Raw genomic sequence first — 23177 nt, 5'->3', positions numbered from 1 at the left:
TGCTCCTGTGCAAAGAGCCGTTGAGGTAGCCCGACGCCTCCGTTAGCCGGTGGAGAAGATGAGGCGGGGGGAGGAGCCCTATAGCTTGGACGTGGCCAAGATCCCTGCCCCCTTGATTCTCGGTCGCCAGAAGACCGAAGGGAACAGTGCGAATTCTGCGTGCCTCAGCGCGGAGCCTGGCGCGTGAAACGTTCCATTAGCCCTCGATCCGGGCCTCGGCCCCCAGGGTGCCCCTTCGCTGGGGGCGGGGCGGGGCCGCTTTTGGGGGCGGGGCTTCGCCGGGGGCACCGCCCACTCCGGCAGCTACTTCGGACCCACGCACGACCCAGCGATTCCGGAGCGTGGCGGCGGGGAACGCCGAACGCCGCCCGGGTGACTGCTGCTCTCGCGGCGTGGCGAGGCCCTGAGCCGCCCGGGCCACCCGGGCTCTCCGCGCGCCGCGTCTCGGCGGAGCAGAGCCCGCGCTCGGACGATGCCCGCCGGCGCCGGCCGCCCGCTGTCTCGCTGCAGGAGCCGGTGGACGTGGGGGCGCTCGGGTAGGCGAGGGCGGCTCGGGAGGCGGGCGTGCAGAGTGAGCCCGAGGTGAGCATCCCTCGACGGCCGACCGGGCTGGCGGGCGGGCGGACCTACGCGCCCGGGGAAGCGGCCGCCGCGTGTCCGTGGCGCTTTGGCCGTTGTAAGGGCAGAGTGGAGGTTTTGCGAGACTGCTTCGCCTCGATAGTTCTTGACTTCTTGGTTCACCTCTTTGAACATACTGAAACTTTTCGGGTCGCACAGTGGCGTGGGTGCAGAAAAAGTCTCGTGGCCGTCAGGTAGTTGAATATGAGCCACCAGCTCCGCCCATTCCTACTCGGATCTTTTAAGGCAGTTTCTGTCATTTCCACTGATGACTGATTTTATTTGGAATGCTCAGCTTGAGGTAGGTACGCGGCCGCCCTGGTGGCCGGGTGGAAAACACTGTTTAGTCATGATGTTCCAGAAAGTGGAAAGGTCGAGGGTTATTGGTAACTCCGAGGCTGTAAAAGAGAACACAGTTCCCCTCAAGTTTTAAAAACTGTGGGCTCCAAGGGCAATGTAAAGCACCCCAACACCGTAAGTGCATTGTTTGCCTTTTGGGGTGACAGCTGAATGTGGGACTATTTCGAAGTATAAAGTGGAAGTAACACAAAATTGTAATTCGCTCATTTAAGTTTTTGAATTTGCTTTTTGACAATTATGTGTTTTGTGTATGAGTTGAGGGAATAGAAATGGTACAAGCTTTAAGAAAAGGGTCATCGAATTCACATTTTAAAAATAGTTAAATTATTAGTCTAAAAAGGTTTTAGGCTTCATTCAAAATATGTTGTTGTTCATTGGAAAGGAGGGTACATTTTGGCATTAGAGGCCAAGGGGACTGAAGGAGTGAAATCATTATCTATAGATATTTTCAATGTGCTGTCATTGCTCATTTTCTTCAAAGCTTCTAATTTAAACAGACACACGCCAAAACTGTCTTTATATCTTATTGCCCAGATATTTTAAAATCTGAACCTAATCGAAAAGATGTCAAAATTTTGGAGACAATGCCTAAAAAGTCTTTAATAGCCATGCACATTTTCTTTTTAAATTTTTATTGAAAAATTCGGGGCCTCTGACTGGCTCAGTCAGAAAGGCAACCGACTATTGATCCTCAAGGTCATGAAGTTGAGCCTCACATTGGGTGTAGCGATTACTTATACAAAATTTTAAAAAATTGAATAAATCATGACTAGGGAAAAATTGGAATTCTCTTTAGAGGTTAGTTGTTAACCAGCAGGAAAAATAGCATGATAATTTTTATTTACATTTTCTGAAATTTTAATTTAGTGGCCAGTGATAATTTTAATTTTAGTATGTATTTCAGCCATATTTTTATAGTTTAATACATTAAAAATGTTTTATCATTTTTCAGTATATACATGTGAAATCATTATGTCGTACACCTGAAACTAGTTAAATGTCGCTTATATTTAAATTTTGTAAATGTTTTATACAACCAGTAAAATATAATTTTAGTACTTTTATTAATAAAATATATCATGGTTCTTTACTCAATTGCAAGTGACTTGAGGATCACTTTTTCTCTCAGTGCATCAACTACTAGGCACTTTTATAAAGTTATTTTTTATTATACTGAAGGATGATATCCTGTACCTGGATTGCAGAATTTTTAAATTAGAGAAAACAATCACCATTTTCGCAATACTTGAAGATAATTTTAGAAAACTGTCAATTATGTTTTTGATAGATGTGTTACTTTGGTCTGGTTTTGCTGTTTTCCTGTTTTTTCTCTCATTTATTTCTAAATACTTTTGCTTTCATGAAGGAGGATTTAGGGGATTTGAAGTTGCTGCATGTTATCCTGTTAGATGTGATGGAATCTGATTAACTGCAAACCGTGAATATGTTGCACAGTTGGGATTAGTTTTCCTTTAGCTCTTACCTTTTTTATTAATATTTGTTGCTTATTTTTATTTGTCAAAAAGGAACTTTTTTTGTTTAACAAATATTTCCAGGATACCAGTGTTTTATTCATTGATTTTGTGTGTGTGTTTATAAGTGCTGTTCTTAGGCTGATTCGTTTTTACTTTGTAATACTTCCAGTTTTATGAAGTTAGTCCAGGTGTAGGCTTAGATTGTCAGAAATTAACTTTTTTAGGAATAGCTCTATTTTACAAGGTGAAGTAAAGTTGCATAGTAAGCTGAGCAAACTTCAGAAAATTTTAAACTCCTACATTGAATAAATTTGATGATTGCTTTAATGAGCAATTTTGCCTCTTAAGATAGTCCCTGAAGTCTGGTAGCAACTCTATATCCTTGGAATGTATAATCCACCTAATGCAAAGCCTTTGTAATTACTGCTCTTTGAAACTAATGATAGTTGCTCCTGAGAGTCTGTCTTTAATTACAACAGCTGAGACTTCGGCAAAGCTGCCGCTACTGCTTTCACTAGTGTGGCTGTGGATATATGTGAACAATTAAATCCTTATCAGAACATAATTTTCGTATTGGATGGCTTTGGTAGTGCTTATTAGACCCTAGATATATAAAAATATTTTTATTTTTAATTTTTTCTGACAAGTTTTTTAATCTATAACTCAACTTGAGGATTTGGAGGACAATATTATGATAGAGAAAATTACTGTTGTATCTAGCTTGTCAGGGTAAGTTGTGAAACCTGCCCACACACCTCAAGGGGAGAAATACTTTTTGCCAATGAAGGTAAAATTTAATTTCTTTTTCCCTTTTATAAGCATAAGCTTGTTAGCACTGGTATGTTTATAGGTAGAACAGCAAAACTGCAAAGTGTGTATGTGAGAAAGAGGAAGAAAGAGGAGAAAAATGAATAAACGGCATTTTTTATATTAAATCAGCGGGGACCATTGTAATACTCTTGTCTAGAGATTCTTAGGATACGTGGACTTCAGTGGTTACTTGAAGCCCCTGACTGTTTGCAGAAAATGTGTGGATTGTGTTGATTTTTGCTGAGGAAAACACATACGTCATTTAGAGTCATCAGACTCTAAAAGGTGTGAGCCCCTCTGCCCCAAAACGGATTTAGTAGTAATAAACTTGAGGTTGGTTTACAGGAACACATTACCAGTTTTATAAACTGAAATAGCTAGATATTAGCAGAACTAGGACTCAAACTTAAGTTTTTGACTGCCAATCCTTTGCTGCTTTCATTAGTCTACAGTTGCACCTTGCAGTGACTTCTTTTTTGATAGGCCAGTGTTCTGTACTCCGTGGCTTACAAGTAAAGCTTTTAGAGAGACATTTCAAGTTCATGTAAGCATTTTAATGACAGGTCTTAACAGGAACTATGAGCAAAAAACAAATTATGCAAAGGAAGATATGAACAAATATTTCCTAATATAAATAGATGAAAGCATTGCCACAGTTTTGTGCCATTAATATAAAAGAACAAATCCAAACGGGATAAAGCTTTTATAAAATCAACAAATTCTTTATTAGAATTACATACTGTAATAGTGGTCAGGGAAGTTTGTAAGCCCTTTGACCTTGGGGCATAGGGCTTTTTTTTTTAAGGTTCTATTCAAATTCCAGTTTTTTAAGTTTCTATTTCAAATTCCAGTTAGCTAACACACAGTGCAACACCAATTTCAAGTGCACAACATAGTGATTCAACACTTCCACCCAACACCTGGTGCCCACCACAGCAATCCCCATCACCCATCCCCCCCCACCACCAATTTCCTCTCCACATCCAAGAGTCTGTCTCGGTTTGCCACTCTCTCCCCCTGACCCCCTTGCTTATCTGTTTTATCCCCTAATTTCCACATGTGAGTGAAACCACACAGCATCATCCCTCTCCAGCTGACTCACCCTGCCCAGCAGAACACTCTCCAGGTTTGTATATCCTTTATATTCTGTAGGGTATATTGTATATGATGACAAATTTAGGCAAGGAATAGGAAGCAACTTCAGCAAATAGCAAAAGGACAGATTTTAAAGAAAAATTCCACAAATCCATCTTTCTCTCTCAAAAATCCAACCTTTAGTTTTTGCACGTGTCTTTCAAGCCCATTTCAATCAACCAAACCTAGTATTGTAGTTTTTCCAAGTTTATTATGTGCCTGCCCGTCTGAGGTATTTAGCACATACAAATACTTGCACTTTATATATTTTTGTTCTCTCTTAAAGCTAAAAAGAGAATAGGGCTTCACAGGTCAATAAAATAACTATTTGAAAAAAAGAGGATGAATATTAGATGATTAACATTAAGCTTGTAAGAATTTAAAAATTCTATCTCCTTATGTAATTAAACATGCACTAATAATAATAACCAATATTTAGCACTTTGTTCTGTAAGTTAGTCAGTGTTGTATGTATTGTACATATTAATTTAGTTAATCATACAGCGGGAGAGTATTGATTAACGGAATTAACTTGAGTAGATGTTTGTTAATTTTCCTATTTTTAATATATGAAGAAACTGAAGCACAGAGAGATTAAGTAACTGGTCTGGAGTTGCACAGTTAGAAAGGGGCAGGACAGGATTTGGAACGCGGTGATCTGGCTTTACCAAACTGTCATCAAAAATATTTATATCTGATCTATGGCATGAACAAGTCAAATAATTTTTTTAAAAAAACAGTTTATTTGAACCACTTACACTTAACTTTTTTTTTTAAGGAAAATTAATTGCTGCAAATTTTCTGAGTCTGAAAAACTAATGGCAAATTGTTCTGTTTTGTTCACCTTATATTTATGGACTATCTAAAAGTGGTACTAAAATTTTTCGTCTAACAGAAAAGTAGCAGAAATGACCTAAGTTCATTTCTCTGCCTAGGGTGCTGTAATCGATGTTCTAGTTAGTTTGCTTCTAGAGACTCCATAATACTCAAATTTTGCATACAATTTCTTTGAAGTCTACAGTCTGTCTACTTGGTATAATCCCCACCAGGTTTATTTCAGTATCTTTTTTTTTTTTTTTAAAGATTTTATTTATTTATTCAACAGAGATAGAGACAGTCAGCGAGAGAGGGAACACAAGCAGGGGGAGTGGGAGAGGAAGAAGCAGGCTCATAGCGGAAGAGCCTGATGTGGGGCTCGATCCCGGCTCGCCGGGATCACGCCCTGAGCCGAAGGCAGACACTCAACCGCTGTGCCACCCAGGCGCCCCCCAGTATCTTTTTTTTAAGAGAGGGAGGCAGAGAGAAAAAGAGCGAGGCAGCCGGAAGAGTGGAGGGCGTGGAAGGAGAGAGAGTATCTTAAGCAGGCTCCATGCCCAGTGTGGAGCCTGAGGTGGAGCTTGATGCAGGGCTCGATCTCAGGACCCTGAGATGGAGCTTGATGCAGGGCTCGATCTCAGGACCCTGAGATCATGACCTGAGCAGATTTCAGGAGTCAGATGCTTAACCCACTGGACCACCTAGGTGCCCCTTAGATGTTGCATTATTAAATTGCTTCTATGGAATTTTTGAGAAATCTGCTTGTTATTACAGTCAGGTAGAATCTTAAAATGAATATGATGTTAGAAATAGACAAATTATATTAAAGTCCATTCTTGATGGGAATATTAGTAAGGATGCACATTATTGTTGCTAGTTGTTATCTTCTCAAATTTAACTTAAATATGGAAAAAGAGTAACTTTTAAATGAACACCAATTCTTTTGTTAGAAGAATATATAATTAGATAAATTTATTTAGAATTATAATTGCATATTAGTGTTTTCTGGATATGACTCCATTATAGATATACATGATCCAATATTAAATAGTTATCTTTTAAAAAAATTATTTAAAAAAATAAATAAATAAATAAATAAATAAATAAAATTAAAAAATTATTTTACCTTTCTGACCTCAGCCATGCATTTCTTTTAGGTTCAGCAGGCCTGGAATAAGTGACTGATGATTGGTGGCTACATTTTCCATACAAGATGTGTAGAAAGGAAACTGCTATTAAATTCCTTGGACCAACACAGATAGATAACTTAATATTTTTAAATGAAAAGAACACCTTGAGTAGCAAGAATGATTCAGTGTGCCATTCATTGACATTAAAGGGCAATCTGAGGAATACTGTTGGTTTTTAATTAGAAAACGGTCCAGTGCAAGAGGAAAAGTTGATTCAGTGTTGGTCAGTCCTAGTTAGAAATTTATCAAACAATGTTTCATGTATTACCTTTATACATTCATAAGAATGAATTTTGTGGGTTATTATCCATTCATCTGTTCAAGGGCATCTTGGCTCCTTCCACAGTTTGGCTATGTGGACATTGCTGCTATGAACATTGCGATGCATGTGCCCTTTTTCACTACATCTCTATCTTTGGGGTAAATACCCAGTAGTGTAATTGCTGGGTCATAGGGTAGCTCTATTTTTAACTTTTTGAGGAACCTCCATACTGTTTTCCAAAGTGGCTGTACCAACTTGCATTCCCTCTAACAACGTAAGAAGGTTCCCTTTTCTCCACATCCTCTCCAACATTTGTTGTTTCCTGCCTTAATTTTTGCCATTCTAACTGATGTAAGGTGGTGTCTCAGTATGGTTTTGATTTGAATTTCCCTGATGGCTAGATGCCCTTCAACAGATGAATGGATAAAGAAGATGTGGTTCATAAATACAATGGAATATTACTTAGACATCAGAAGGGATGAATACCCACCATTTGCATTGACATGGATGGAACTGGAGGGGATTTTGCTTAGTCAAGCAGAGAAAGACAATTATCTTATGGTGTCACTTATATGTGGGACATAGGAATAGCATGGAGGACATCAGGAGAAGGAAGGGAAAAATGAGGGGGGGGATCAAACGAACCATGACAGACTATGGACTCCAGGAAACAAACTGGGGGTTTCAGAGGTGAGGGGGGTGGGGGGATGAGTTAGCATGGTGATGGGTATTAAGGAGGGCATGCATTGCAATGACCACTGGATGTTACACACAAGTAATGACACGTGGAACACTACCTCAAAAACTAATGTTACTAACATAACATAATAAAAATTTTTTTAATTAAAAAAAGATGAATTTTGTGGGTTTTTACATAAAACCAATTTTAGAGATTACTTTGTTGGAGAAAATAACTGATAAATTTTCTACAAGGGTTAAATAAGGAGCTCTTTATTATTATTCTTTCTCTTTCAAGAGTTTCATGTGTTTAATTCCCTTGAAAATTGTATGTCATTATCTTTAATCATCTGATTATTCCTTTGTATTTCCCTAATGTCTTTTTAAAAATCTCATAGCGGTAATAGATTAGCTACTAATCTTATTCCTGTGCTTTTACAACAATTCCCTAACTCTTTTTGTATGTAATTTTCTTCTGTTACACAGAGAATGCACTCAGTTTGGAGTTGGATTGATTGATTGATCTATTCTTAATATTTCACAGCCTGGTAGTATCATTGACATCCATATTTTACACCCTTTTGGCAATACATCTGATTTTCAGGCCATCTCTCTGTTTGTATCTGCATAGGGAGGAAAGAAGTGGCTTAGGCTGGGAAGGTGGTGACTTTCTTATTATTTCATTTGCTTTTGACTAGTTTTTAATATACTAACTTGGAGGAAGGCATTCGTTGTATTTAATAATTGGGCTCACTAAGTAGTAACAATTAACCTTTCCTTGTGTTCATCTATAATTTAGAAAACAGGTTGATATATAGGAGAAAGATAGGTAATCCAGGTTTTTTTCCATGTTGTACGATAAGATGCAAATGATCCTTTGCTAGTTTACTTTGTGGTGGAGTGGTTCTGTTTTGCTTAAGCCAGTCAGAACTTGGGTACTTGAGAAGGCTGAAGGAAGAGCTAGGACTGGAGGATTGAGTTGATAAGAGTTGAGCTGTTTTCTCACCTTTCTGGGTAGCCAGGATGACCCTGGCCTCTTTGTGGAACCTGATCTATTTTTACCAAAGCTCCTAGACTCCAAAGGGAAAGAAACCCTTGGGGGCCCCTTAACTTTAATTACTCCCCTGATGGAAAGCAGCTGGACTAGAAGTACTCTTTCCCATAGGCTAGACTCTTGGGATAGTCTTTTAAAGGGTATAAATTACTTTTAACTTTGCTCTCATTTGACCATCTATAATTAGATACAGGATCCTCCTTGGGCCTGAAGGGAGCGCCTTCCCCAAATTTTTAGAGAAATCCACTCATACAGTATAGGACATTAAAACAAAATGTAGGAGTTCAGAGTCACAACAAAATCATGGAAATGTCTGAGTACTAGCTTTTGCTTCTAGTTTAGGAAATCCCTCATATTGGAGGTTGGTTGAGGCAACATAGACAACGGAACATGGGTTGTGATAAAATAGTTAAACCACATAGTTTAAAAGGTAATCCGTCTGTTCCCTATTCTCTTTGCTATCATGGTAACAGACTAAATCTCAGCAACAAATATACATGAAAAGGGCTTGAGAAATGAACTGGTAATTCTTAGACCTTTCTTTTCTGGAGTGCCCACATTTTATGATGCCTGATTATCTGGATTGGTGGTTATCAAGGTGTGGTCCCTGGACCATCAGCATCATCTGGGAATTTATTAGAAAAAAAAATCTTGGACCTCATCTCAGACATACTGAATTAGAAATTCTGGAGGTGGGACCCAGTAATCTGTCTTTTAATAAGCCCTCCAGGCAATTCTGATACATGTCAAAATTTGAGAACCACTAACCCTAGATCATCAGGGATGGACCATATGTTTTTGCTTTGCTAGTCCATTGCTTCAGTATACATACAGTTATTACTTATGTGGTATTATTGCCTATGAGTACACCGGGAATAGGCAATTACATTGTTAATTACATTGTGTTAATTATGTTGAATGGTACCCAAATTCAAATTGTTAGTGGCTTTCAGAGTTCTTTTTACTTCCTTGTCGTTCCTTCTTGCTGAGTACCTGGAACAACGTAGCTGCTTGATGAATACTTGTTAAACGATTGCCTGCCTTCCTTCCCACCCCAAAAGAGGAAAACCACATTCTTTTTTTCATTTCTTTTAGATTCTTCCTTTGCAGGAGCATTAAGACTGAAAATGGTTTCCAGTTAAGAACATTTCTTTCTCCTAATAGTGACTGGTTGAAAGTGATTGCTAATACTAAAAATGAAAAAGAAGGGAAAAAAGAAATAATTCTTATGTAGCTGATTGATTCGATGCTTTCCTCTGATTGATCTACCAGTAGATCTCAAACCTAGCTAACATCAGAATCACCTGGAGAACTTGTCAGATCACAGATTGCTGGGCCTAATTCCTAGAGTTTCTTTTCTTCTTCTTCTTCTTTTTTTTTTTTTTTTAAGATTTTATTTATTTGAGAGAGAGAGAGCGAGCATGATCAGGGAAGGGCAGAGGGCGAGGGACAAGCAGACTCCACCCTAAACAAGGAGCCCAACTTGGGACTCGATCCCAGGACCCTGAGATGATGACCTGAGCCAAAGGCAGACATTTAACCAACTGAGCCACCCAGGTGCCTCTAGAGTTTCTGATTCAGTAAGTCTAGATTGGGCCAGAAGATTTGCATAGCCAGCAAGTTCCCAAGTGATATGGATGCTGCTGTCTAGGGACCACAATTTGAGAAGCACCCTTGGTTCACTGAGACCAGAAATACAGGTAATTTCCTAAATGTTAGCTACTGCTGCTTGTGTAGCCAGTGATCTACAATTTGGAAAGTATAGCATATAACTGGGTAACACACTTACTGAATAATATTTTTTTAGAGGTATCTGTTAAAATCTTTTTCAACTCAAGACTTTTTTCATAGTTCTTTAAAAACTGATTCAAAACTCAGCCACCTAAATAATTGAATTTGAGAGGAATAGATTCTTTACCCAAAACTTGCCACACTGACCATTTCTCTGCTTCTCTGCTTCTTTTCACCTCAAGCTTTGTTGAGTTTAGCTAAGCTACTTCACGGTATTGCTGCTTCAGCAATCATTTTGTTTGGCCAGGCAGCTTTTGGTGATCTTAAACTGACACCAACCCCCTTATGCAAATGCATGCCCTGGATACTAGTCCTCAGAGTCACAAGCAAATGGAAGTTTCTGAAATGACTTCCCCGGCAGCCCTTCTGATCAGCAGTCTCCTGTCTCCCATTTCCTTTCCTCGAAGCACGCTTAATAAGACCCCAGCATAGTTTAGCAAAAACTCTGCTCTTTTGGTTTGAGTTGACCAACAGCTTAGCCCTGGAACCCCAAAACACTCCACCCAGAGACCCTAATAAAGGCATGTGCCCAGGTCTTGCCTCTCTCTTTGCACTCTGCCTTGATCTTCCCCTGTGGTCCCTTGAGGCATGTCAGGTACTTCCTTCAGGACCTGTAAGAAATTTCTCTTCAGTTCCTCTTGTGGTCTGTTGTTGACCTTGGCTCACCATTCCAACATTCCGTGCTCCACTTAGTGTTAATTGACAAATTCATGGCAAGCTTACTTAATTTCCAATATAATTTTATACCCAAACACGTGTTGCTTGTTTAAGTTGATCTGTTTCTGTATTTTCTGTACTTAAATACAAGTTCCTAAAGAGTGGGAAAGTTGACATTTCTTGTGGATTTTTTCTCACAACTAAACAGTTTTGTAGATTTGACTGCTTGTCACTTCAATCCTTACATATAATAATACATTCTTAGCATCTCCTGAAACCGATTAAAATGAGGTGAAACTGAGGCTTCCCCCCCAACTCTTTCATAAGCTTTTTTTTCTTGCTAAATGGATAGTTCTAAAGAAGAAAATCTGAAGTGTATCAGTGAATATAGAATTCTCATATTTACTAGAAACTAGTTGAATGAGTATTTTCAGCCATACCCATAAAACACGTATATGCCTCTGCAAATTAAAGTCAGTGTTACTGTAGTTGATAGGTTCTAATAGAGAAAGGTCTAGAAGACAGTTTTTTTCTTTTAATGGAATGTCTCCCCGAATTTTTTTTTAAAGATTTTATTTATTTATTTGACAGAGAGACAGCCAGCGAGAGAGGGAACACAAGCAGGGGGAGTGGGAGAGGAAGAGGCAGGCTCCCAGCAGAGGAGCCTGATGCGGGCTCAAGCCTTAACGCCAGGATCACGCCCTGAGCCAAAGGCAGACGCTTATGACTGAGCCACCCAGGCGCCCTGTCTCCCATGAATTTATGGAAAAGTTACCATATCAGTACCTTCTTTGTTAAATCTGTAGTTGGTGTTGCTCTGTAATTTCAGTGTCCCTATAGCCAGTATTTCAGGGATCTGCCACTGTTTTGCCATTTCAGAAAGTCTGTAACACCTCTGTGCAAGTGTTTTTGCGTTACTGTCTTTTCTTGAACAACTTTCATGATTAAATTAAGAGTACTGGTAACTTTTACATCCTTATACATATTTGTTTTTTATACACTCCAGTTGTGTTAATTTACAAGTTTGCTTCAGATTATTGTTAATGCACTGACTTAAAAAGTATCCTTTAACTTACCATAATTACAGTAGATATGGAAATGCCACTCATAAATTTCCAACTGTAAATATTATCCATATAATTATTACTAAATATTTCATACCATTATTGATATTCTTATGTGAATGCCAGCTCTTATCATGGGAATTTGTGAGTGATAGACCATCACTATTAATTCTCAGAATTTTTAGTTTCTAAGGTGCCTGGGTGGCTCAGGTGGTTTAAGCATTTGCCTTTGGCTCAGGTCATGATCCCAGGGTCCTGGGATTGAGCCCCAAGTCAGGCTCCCAGAGTCAGGCTCCCTACTCTGGAAGCCTGCTTCTCCCTCTCCCTCTCCCTGCTGTACCCCTTGTTTGTATTTACTCTCTCTGTCAAATACATAAATAAAATCTTTAAAAAAAATTTTTTTAGTTTCCAAATTATTTGGCATTTTATTTTCACATGTCAGTCTCTCATCCCTATTACTTTGATTAAACTTACCCCTGATTGTTTCTTTATATTCTCTACTTTTATTTCTTTGGGTCTCTTTGGCAATGACACTTCATTAAAGCACTTGACTAAAACATGGGCAAAATAATCAGTAAAGGGTAACGTGTTCTTTTGCTTTTACAGTTTTAAAATGGGTAGTAGTAACGTTTTCTTTTCAAAAGTAAATCTACAGTGTCTATTTTAAATACCTTTTTCAGGGCACCTGGGTGGCTCAGTTAGTGTCTGCCTTCGGCTGAGGTCATGATCTCGGGGTCCTGGGATCAAGTTCTGCATCGGGCTCCCTCCTTACAGGGAAGTCTGCTTCTCCCTCTGCCTCCCCCACTTGTGCATGTGCTCTCTTAAATACATAAACAAACTCTTTAAAAAAAATAATTTTTTTATTTTCTTGAGCGCTTAAATTGGAGAAAAGAAGAACTCTAGAATTTGGAGTCAGTCCAAAGTTTTGCTGGATGTTTCACTAATAAAAAAAACAGAATGAGTAGGGGAGAAAAGAGGAGAAAGGCAAAGGAGAAAGAATGCAAGGGTGGGATAGAGAAGGCACTGGGATATGTGGCGAACAGATTCCTTCCTCCCCCCAAATGAAACAGGACTAGAAGGAAAGCAGAAATCAGGAGGAAAAAATGGAGAGGACAATAAAGTGCTTATTCTGGAGGGAGCTTCCGACCATAATTCTCTTCATGTCTTCCTTTTTCTTTTTTTATAGGTATTCCTTTGTCATTTTTCATGTATGGACTGAATCCTGATCATAACTGTATGATGGTAGATTCCATTGAGGGGTGGTAAGTATTTCAAATAATGCTTTTGCTACTGCTGTTATTTCTAATATTGTATTGATTTTTTTCAATTCACTATCGGTAATCTACTTTATAATTGACTTATAAATAATTTGACAATAAAAAAGATGTGAGGAATATGTGTATTTTTTCACACATTGGAGGATTACTTTAAAAGTATCTTTTGCAGTAAATAGTTATTGGGTACTTATTTTGTGAGGATCTGTGATTGATGTTGGAGATCGAAAAATGGGTAAATCATAGTCCAGTGGAGAACATTGGACTATACAAAACTGACCTTAACTTACCATAAGTATTCAATTTTTGAGTAAGTAAAATGGAAAATCAGGCTAATATGCAGATATTGCTTAGAACATTTGTGTTATTCAAGGTTTGGAATTGCCTTTGAAGTAGTACTTAAACAGAATAAGAAACTTAGTTATTTTGTAGCCAGATTTTTTTCAGTGCTTCATTTTTAATCAAAAGTGGTATTGTGTGCACACATATTTGTGTTAATAAAACTACCCCAAAAAAGTGGTATTGTTACATTTGGTCAGCCACATATTAATCAGATGGGTTTTAAATTGTATTTGCTTGATTCTAAAAACAAAACATCTCAGAGGATGGAAATTAGACCAGCTGTTGACATTTAAGAAATAAAAGTGCCATAATCATAGACAGAAGGACTCTAAGGAAATAAGTTTTCTAAGTAGTTTAAATGTTAGGAGAGGTATCAAGGCTTTTTAACTTATGAAGCTGTCACACTGTTATCACATCAACTTGCATACACTGTACTATTTCTTGCATATGCCTGTATGTGCAACCACAGAAAAAATGTAAACAAATAGAGCCTGAAAGTGGTAGAAAGAAGGGTAGGTATAGGAGGAAGCAAAACATTTTATAGTTTACAATACAGCTTTAAACCTTACTGAAACACAGATGAGAAAAGTAAAGCTTAGGAGCGCACATTTAGTGAGTGGCAGAATCAGGACAAGAAAGCCATGTCTGCTGACTTCTTGTATAAAGTCCTTTCTTTACTATATCATAAATACTTCAAAAACATTCTTTTTCAAGTTGATTTCATAAAGACAATTTGGACGGAAAGTGAGAAGTTGGATTGTTAAGTCACAGGAGTTTGAACTCTGTAGCCAAGTGAGCCTCAGCTACTTGTAACTGGGCCTGAGAAATTAAGATACTTTTCTATGAATGTTTTAACTAATTACTGTGATCAGGTCCAGACTTTTTTGCATTTGGGGAGAAAATTGCTTATTCAACCTTAGCAAAGTCTTCAAAACAAATCTGAGAGTTTCTCTTAATTTTTATTTGATAATTCTCAGATTTTTATTTGTTAACATTTCATAATATTATTACATTCTCCCCCAGGTAGTAAGATTTTATTCTTCCCTAGTAGTCCAAATTAGTATAATTTTACTATAAGTCTCTAGGAGTTTAAATAAATAGTGCAATCTAATGTATGATATTTTCTTTTGATACAGCACATCTTTCTAGAGAAGTGGTTGATATGGGCAATGATTTTCAGAACACAGGTTCTGCTTGTCTAAACCTTCTTCTAAACCTCAGTAAAACAAGTATCAACAGTGTAGAGCTATTCTCTTGGGAATTATGTTGGCTTTTTCTTTTTTTAAATCTTCCTCGTTATTCGCTGTTGTGAATCCAGGTAGCTACTGGAATTACTGTGTAATTATTATAAACCCTTGTCTCTGATTCACAGTAATGGCCTCAAGGGAAGTAGGACTCAACAGATGGCTCATCTTTTCCAAAAGGATTTGCTAATCTCCACATGGTGCTCTTTCTAAAAGATTCTGAAATTTGGCAGTGGCAGAATAAACAGGATGATCAGAAAAATAAGATAGTCCTAATGTCCATCTTAAATAAAATTAAAAGTATAATAAAACTACTCGAGCTTCCTTTGTTATTTTAAGTTTTCCAGTAATTTTATATGAAGAAGATGGAGATGACCTAGAAATGTCTTTTATTTAATAATTTCTACTTTTTGTGGATAAGGGATGGGTTTGTGTTTTTTATTTTACGTAAGCAGATTCTACACCCAACATGGGGCTTAAACTCACAACGCTGGGGTCAAGAGCCGTATGTTCCACCCACTAAGCCAGCCAGGTGCTCCTAAGGGGGAGTTTAAAAAAAAAAAAAAGTAACTTGTGATTATCATTTTTCTGCATTTAGGCATTCCCAAGTCCTTCTCTCCTCATAAGCCAAACCTCAAGAACTTGAAAGAGAGATAAGTATAGAGCTTCCTGAGTCACCACAGTGATGAAATTGAGCTTTCTTTAAATGTGTATGTTTACGAAGTGTAGGGGCAGTTGGGTGGCTCAGTCAGTTGGGCATCCAGCTCTTGGTTTAGGCTCAGGTCATGGTCTTGGGGTTGTGGGATCGAGCCCTACATCAGGCTCCACGCTGATCGTGGAGCATGCTTCGGATTCTCTCTCTCCCTCTTCCTCCCTGCCCTCCCACTCATGCCTGCTCTCTCTCTCTCTCTCTCTCAAGACATAAAATAATAAAAAATAAATGTGTTCACAAAGTGTTGACATATAAACCTTTGGATAACTTATAAATTTAATGGGGTATGTGTTGCATAATAAGGCTACATAGGTGTTGAATCTGAAATCAGTAAGAAGAAATGATCTGGTGCTCAGCCAGATGCTGCTGCCCAAATTGATAGACAAAAGTCAACAACATTCTGTAAGTGAAACAAAAGAATTCGCTTACAGATTTTACTGATAGCAGTTTAGGGGCATTCTCTGCTCCTTCAAGGGGTTATAAGCTTCTAGTCCATGAAAAACAGTGTATTGTTTAACTTTATCTCTTCAGTCCCCCCTCCCTAATTTAACAGACATTTATTGAAAATCTGTTTGTGTAAAGTTAGGTGTTCATTATGCTGTATGGGGTTTTTTTGGTATGAGCTGTTTTTCTTCTCGGGTTACAGATCACTATCCTTTTGATTATGACCTTGCTATTTTATGTTAGTTCAGCCTCACCTATTCGAGAGCTTTGAAAATTCCCCCAGTATTTATATTTTCCCTCTGAGTGTTCTATTTGTTTATTATGGCATCAGGAGGAATTTCTCCTTCCAGTTTTCTGTCACCACCCCATTCCTTTCCATGGGTCTGGACTTTTCTGCTCTTGGTCTCCTCAGTGTAATGCTTCATTTTCACTTGGAGACTCTTCATTACCACAAACCAGTACTGGCCATTGTGCTAGTGTTGCAGACACTCTCTTTAACTTTTTTTTTTTTTTTTAAGTAGGCTCCATGCCCAGCGTGGAGCCCAGTGCAGGGCTTGAACTGATGACCCTGAGATCAAGACCTGAGTTGAGATCAAGAGTCAGACACTCAACTGACTGAGCCACCCAGGCGCCCCTCTTTACCTTTTTGACTGCAGTCTCTTGACATGCCTCCCATTCCATCTTTCCTATTGTGCTTTTTTAGCTTCATCATAATCTGTTTCCCTTTAACCATTGTGTTTTTTTTTTTTTACCAGCTTCTTTTGTCATACTTTGTATCATGATTGAAGCTAAATTTGCTCCTGGTCATTTATTTCATTCATAATATTTCTAAGGTTCTAGATTTCCTTTGCCCTGAAATGCCCATTGTTGCTAGAGAGTGTCATGAATGATTATACTGTATATGCATATCCAACTTTAAATTTTATATTATGTTCTCAGTATCTTATTTCATTACAAATATATAACTGTTTATGTTGGCACCACTTATAAGGAACTAGGGAAAGAAGAAACTTAGCTATATAATTTAGTAGAGGAAGGAAACAACAAAGAAAAGTCAGAAATAAATAAAGACCTGAATAAACAATAGCATAACATTGAAAGTAATGACCAGTTTTTCAAAAAATAAAATTGGCAGTGCTTTAACTATATTAACTAAGAAAAAAAAGAGGAGTGCCTGGCTGGCTCAGGTAGTAGAGAATGCGACTCTTGATCTCTGGGTTGTTGTAAGTTTGAGCTCCACGTTGGGTATAGAGATTACTTAAAAATGAAATCTAAAAAAACAGAAGACTCAACCAAGATGAGAAATGGAAGAGAAAACAATACAACAGATAACCACAGAAATACATAGTGTGATAACTTCACTATAAACAGTTATATACCGGGGCACCTGGCTGGCTCAGTCAGAAGAGCTTGCAACTCTTGATCTCAAGTTTGTGAATTTGAGCCCTGCATTGGGTGTAGAGATTACTTAAAAAATAAAAAACTTAAAAAAAAAAAAAACAAGTATATACTAACATCATATAACTTAGTGGAAAAAAAAAACAGTTAATTCCTAAAAGTGCACAAATTACCATGATTGAATCATGAATCTTGAACCCAAGAAATAGGAAATCTTAGAACAATAACAAGAATGAAAGTTGAATTGAGAATCAAAAATCTCCCAGCACAGAAAAGCCCAAGACCACATGTTTTCATTGGTGAATTCTGTTGAACATTTAAAAAAATAATTAATGATGATCTTTATCAAAATCTTACAAGTAATGGAATAGAGGAAACACGTTCAAAATCATTTCCATGAGGAGCATCTGGGTGGTGCCGTTGGTTAAGCATTCAACTCTTGGTTTCGGTTAAGGCCATGATTTGAGAGTCTTGCCATCCAGCCCTGCGTTGGACTCTGTGCTCAGGGCTGAGTCTTCTTGAGATTTTCCTCCCTCTCCCTCTGCATCTCGCGTCTCCTGCTCTTGCATGTGCATACTCTCTTTCTCTCCAAAATAAATAAATCTGTGACTGTCTATAACTTTTTTCCTTAGAATTAATAATTGCTTTTTTAGCCTGCTTTTCTATAAATTTATTTATTTTTCCTGCAGTTGTGCTAGTGCTTGTCAGGAATGGTTTTTGGGTGCTGAGATATGTAAGTTCCTTTTTCTTTTTAACCTGGAGAATTCTTTTTTAATTGAAGTATGGTAGATACACAGTGTTATATTAGTTTCAGGTGTATGGAGAATTCTGTTTTAGAGCCCTCCATTTCCCTGCTTCAGTCTAGACTGATGATTTCCTACAACTTGTGTGCTACTCTCATCCATCCTAAGGTCATTGCCCTGTGTTGGATCCATTCTTTTTTTTTTTTTTTTTTAGTCCGATTTTAGGTTCAGTCTTTTTTTTTTTTTTTTTTTCCCACCCCAAAGCACATCTTCCAGTAGCTTTCTAAGAAAGGGTATATGTGAAATATATACAAGTATCTTAGACCTTGCACACCAGCAAAAGACTTTCTCTTACCCAAGTATCAACATTATGTGACCCAGGCAGGGTAAAAGAGCTAAGGATTCTGTAACTTTCTACCCCAGCCCTCTTTTTCCTGGTGTTACCTGAATTGTGAAACTTCCGTCTTACCAGTAAGAACAGCGGCATTCTTGTTGCACAGTCCCCATCTCTGCTTATACCAATTTCATATTCAGTGGTGATTATAGCCAAAACTACCAAAAACAACAGTATTTGATCAAAGTATCCTTTGTCTATTGATTAGGTTATCATATAATCCAGTAGCAGTGGTATAATTAGAGATTTGATCTCGCCATCTCTGCATTTCAGGAGATCAGTGAGTCTTAGAACACTGAGATGGTTCCAGTTAGGATAAACAGAGTCTAATTAATACTATTTTTAAATTTATGGTTACTTCTTTAATAAAGTTAAGAATTCAGATTGATAAAAAATGTTAAACTTAAATAAATCATTTAAAGCCAAATTTTAATATAGTAATATAATTCTGGTTGTTCAGGTTCTTCCTAAAATATTAAGGCCTGTTTTCTTTGTCAGTAATGGGCTAGGTATTAGGTCAGGATGAGTGCCAGTATACTTTAGGAAATTTATAAAGTGTAATAGTTACAGTATGGAATGTGTTTGGATTATCGAAAAATAGTAAAATTTTGGTGGTCACAATTTTTTTGTTGACCGTATTCAGCTGCCACTCAGTTGTGTAACACGTCTGTGTTTTTTCTGTTGTAGATTGCCATTTGATATAAGATCTATCAACTTAATAGTAATCTTTGGTGAGGGAAATAATAAATAGTATGTTGAAATTCATATTGATTTTAACAAATGTCCTGATTGAGCAACATTGAAATTTGAAAAAAGTATGTTTCCTGGGAATGATATAATACAATAATTATATCAGTTGTCAGTCATGTGTATATAATGAAACCTCGTGAATGAATGGGAAGAAAGAGGGAGGATATTTACTGTAGATCTGTGTATATAATGAAACCTTGTGAATGAGTGGTAAGAAACAGGGAAGATATTTACTGTAGATCTGTTAAGCACAAATTTGTCTAAACTCTTCTGTCTGTATTTTTTTCTAGCCTCACTTAGTTGTTCATCTGGTATAGAATTGAAAATTTTCTGTTGAAACTAACCAAGGTTGCTATACACCAAGCTGATGACTTGCCTGCTATCATATTTTTTTTTAAGATTTTTTTATTTACTTTAGAGAGAGTGCAGCAGGGAGGGGCAAAGGGAGAGAGAGAGAATCTTAAGCAGACTCCACGTTGAGCATGGAGCCCGACGTGGGGCGCCATCCCATGACCCTGAGATCACAACCTGAGACGAAACCAAGAATCAGACGCTTATCTGACTGTGCCACTCAGGAGCCCCTATTTCTTCTTTTCTAAATTGTTCAGTTTTACATTTTTTTAACTTTATGTAAATGGCATCATACTTTAATCTCTCACAACTTGTTTTGACATTATGTTTCATATGGCTGTAGTTTCTTTTCACTTGTCGTGTTGTATTTCCTGACGTGTTGTATACTACAGTTTATCCACTCTGCTGGTCAGTGATGGACATTTCAGTTGTTCAGTAACAGTGCTACTTTGAACACTTGTCTACTTGCTTTTAGGTATACTACATGTATAAGAGCTTCTCTGGGGTAATGGTTCTCACAGATTTGGGCTTTAAGATTTGCTGTTTCCACCCTAACTGCAGTGTAATGCAATCCAGTTGAAACACTAACTACCATGGGTGTTGCAGTTGGTTAAGCATCTCACTCTTGATTTTGGCTCAGGTCGTGATCTCGAGCCTGTGAGATAGAGCCCCACATCAGGCTCTGCACTGGGCCTGGAGCCTGCTTGGGATTCTCTCTTTTTCTCTCTCTGCCCCTACCTCCATTCTTTCTCTCTCTGTCTCTCTCTCTCATCCACTCTCTCTTCCCCTTCTCTAAACACACACATACACACACACACACACACACACACACACACACACACACATACACACATACACATACACACACAACCCATAACCACCTGGACTTAGTGGCAGACTCCACAAGTTAAGAGTTTAGTCTTCCACAAAACTGCGCTTACTTCAGATGCCAGCCACAGGTGGGTTCCCCAAGCCATCCACACCTATGACCAACTGGTTAAAAATTCAAGGGTTCCCATGAACTCCTCAGTTTCAGTAATTCACTAGAACAACACACAGAACTCAGGAAAGCACTGTACTTACAATTACAGTTTTATTACATGGGACATACATAGAGTGAGGTCTGGGAGGTTCCTGAACATAGAGCTTCCATGTCCTCTCTCCATGGAGTCTGGAAGCATCACCCTTCCAGCACATCAGTGTGTTCACCAATCAATAAGCATCACTGAGCTTTAGTGTTTAGTGTTTATTGGGGTTCCACTAAGGAGGCACAATTAAGTAAATCTTTGGACATGTGACTGAACTCATTCTCCTGCCCTTTTCCCAGGTGGAGCAACTGGAAGTCCTAACCCTTCAATCACATATGTGGTCTTTCTGGTCACTAGCCCCCATTTTGAAGCTATGTAGGGGCCCACCCTGAGTCGCTTTTTAGCATAACAAAATCACTCCTTGGGGCGCCTGGGTGGCACAGTGGTTAAGCATCTGCCTTCGGCTCAGGGCGTGATCCCGGCGTTGTGAGATTGAGCCCCACATCAGGCTCCTCTGCTGTGAGCCTGCTTCTTCCTCTCCCACTCCCCCTGTTTGTGTTCCCTCTCTCGCTGGCTGTCTCTATCTCTGTAAAATAAATAAATAAAATCTTTAAAAAAAAAAAAAAAAGCAAAGATGCTTCAGAAGAACAAGGCTTGTTTTTTTCTTTTGTTTTGGTTATGCCCAAACATATATCAATTACTGTGGTATGGTGTTGGTGCAGGAATACAGAAAGACACCAACCAGTAAAACAGATCAGAGACCCTAGAATTCATGCATATATGGAAAGTTGATTTATGTTAGAGATATCATCAATACGGAAAGATTTTTCAAATAAATGCTAGCATGATTTGATACTCATATGGGAAAATTGAGTCCTTCTTACTTACCTCAGACCAAAATGAATTTCAGGTGTCTTAAAGACTTAAAGGTAAAAGACAAAACTATAAAACTTTTAGATGAGAATAGAGGGGATTATCTTTAAACCTTGGGGAGAACCATTTCTTAAATTTGATCAGAAGCAAAAACACAAATATAAAGGAAAAAATTCATAATTTCAACTACATTAAATATTTTTGTTCAAAAAATTGAAAAGACAAGTTTAGAAAGTCAGGGGAAATTATTTGCAACAAGTATGATTGGTGAAAAGCTAGTAGCTTAAAAAGATTTTTTGCAAATACATAGAATAAATAGTCTCATAGACAAGTGGGTAAAAAACTTGAACAGGCATCTTATAGGTTTGAAAACACAAATGACCAATAAATATACTCAGTCTCATCAAAAATCAAACATGCAAACTAACCATAGTGAGAAAGCATTTGCAGATATCAGATTGGCAGAAATTAATGTCAGCCAATATCAAATGAGGTGAGGATATGGAACAACTGGAACTCTCACACACTGCTGGTAATAGGATAAAAATCCAGTATAATAATAGATTGAGAAATTAAACTACACAAAAATTAAAATTTTGCTATGGGAGGCAAATGCCATAAATGAAATTAAGACAAAAATATTGGAACACTTATTATGACAGACAAAAACTAATTTCTCTGTATATAGAATCCTTACAAATCATTTAAAAACCATCTTACCTATAAGAAGAAAGAATGGAGAAAAAGATGGGAATAAATGATAGAAAAAAATAAAATGACTCAACCTCACTAGTAATGAAAGAAATGCAAATTAAAACCACAAGATTCTGTTTTTGTTGTTGACTAAAATTAGCTTGATAGAATATTAAAAAATCTTTGAAGAGAATATTCTATTTCCCTTATATAAGTAAAAGTTAATTAAAACAATAATAAAAGCCAAATAAAGATGAATTATTTTAAAACTGAGAAAACACCACCTGAGATCAGAATTATGAAGTCACAAAAGTTAGGGGAAGAGTGTATTATTTCAGGAACAGATTGGTCAGGAGTATTAAATGTAGAGAGGCTAAGTTACGAGCCAGAACTATACTTATATGAGATACTGATGTGCAAAATCACTGGTGACCTGAAGATTGCTATTGAGGTAGAGTTGGAAATCGAAACAGATTGAGGAGGAAGTGGGAGGTGATCTGGATAAGGACAAATATGACCCTGGCAGATTCTATTTTGTTTTTTAAATGATCGGGTTTGAGCTTGTTTAAATGCTTTCGGGCAGGATGCAGAGAACCAAAATGAGTAGGGATGAAACTCAGAATACAGTGGAGAGAGAATAGGAGAAAGAGGAAATGGAAATCATGAGACCTAGTTTTTATTGTCCCAATTTTTTGATATTTAGTTGTATTGTTTCATCTCTGACAGGTTGGCAAACTTTTTCTGTAAAGGGCTAGAGAGTAAACATTTTAGTCTTTGTAGGCCATTGGGTCTCTGTCACATTTACTCAGCTATGCTTTTCTAATAGTGAAGCAGCTGTAGACGATAGATAGATGAATGGGTGTGGCCGTGTCCCAGTAAAACTTAACTATGGACCCTTACATTTGAATTTCATATAATTTTATAAGTGACATGAAATACTATTCTTGATTTTTTTCAGCCATTTAGCTTGCAGTCCCTGTGAAAAGTAATAGTAGGCTACAATTTGCCGATCCCTGATCCGT

General features: G+C 37.8%; 1 protein-coding gene across 1 annotated transcript in view; it reads left to right on the top strand.

Annotated features, from left to right (window-relative positions):
• Positions 1-308: 308 nt before the first annotated feature.
• The window catches only part of TEX15 (testis expressed 15, meiosis and synapsis associated), a 78631-nt gene continuing 55762 nt past the window's right edge, over positions 309-23177 (top strand). The window contains exons 1-2 of the mRNA XM_048226300.2: positions 309-582; positions 13096-13171. The gene's annotated coding sequence lies outside the window, so the exon portion shown is untranslated. The remainder of the gene's footprint in view (positions 583-13095; positions 13172-23177) is intronic.

This window comes from Ursus arctos, unplaced genomic scaffold (genome assembly GCF_023065955.2).
Source record: "Ursus arctos isolate Adak ecotype North America unplaced genomic scaffold, UrsArc2.0 scaffold_27, whole genome shotgun sequence".
NCBI lineage: Eukaryota > Metazoa > Chordata > Mammalia > Carnivora > Ursidae > Ursus > Ursus arctos.
The sequence above is the reverse complement of the archived record's forward strand: the minus strand, read 5'-3'. Positions and strand labels throughout refer to the sequence as shown.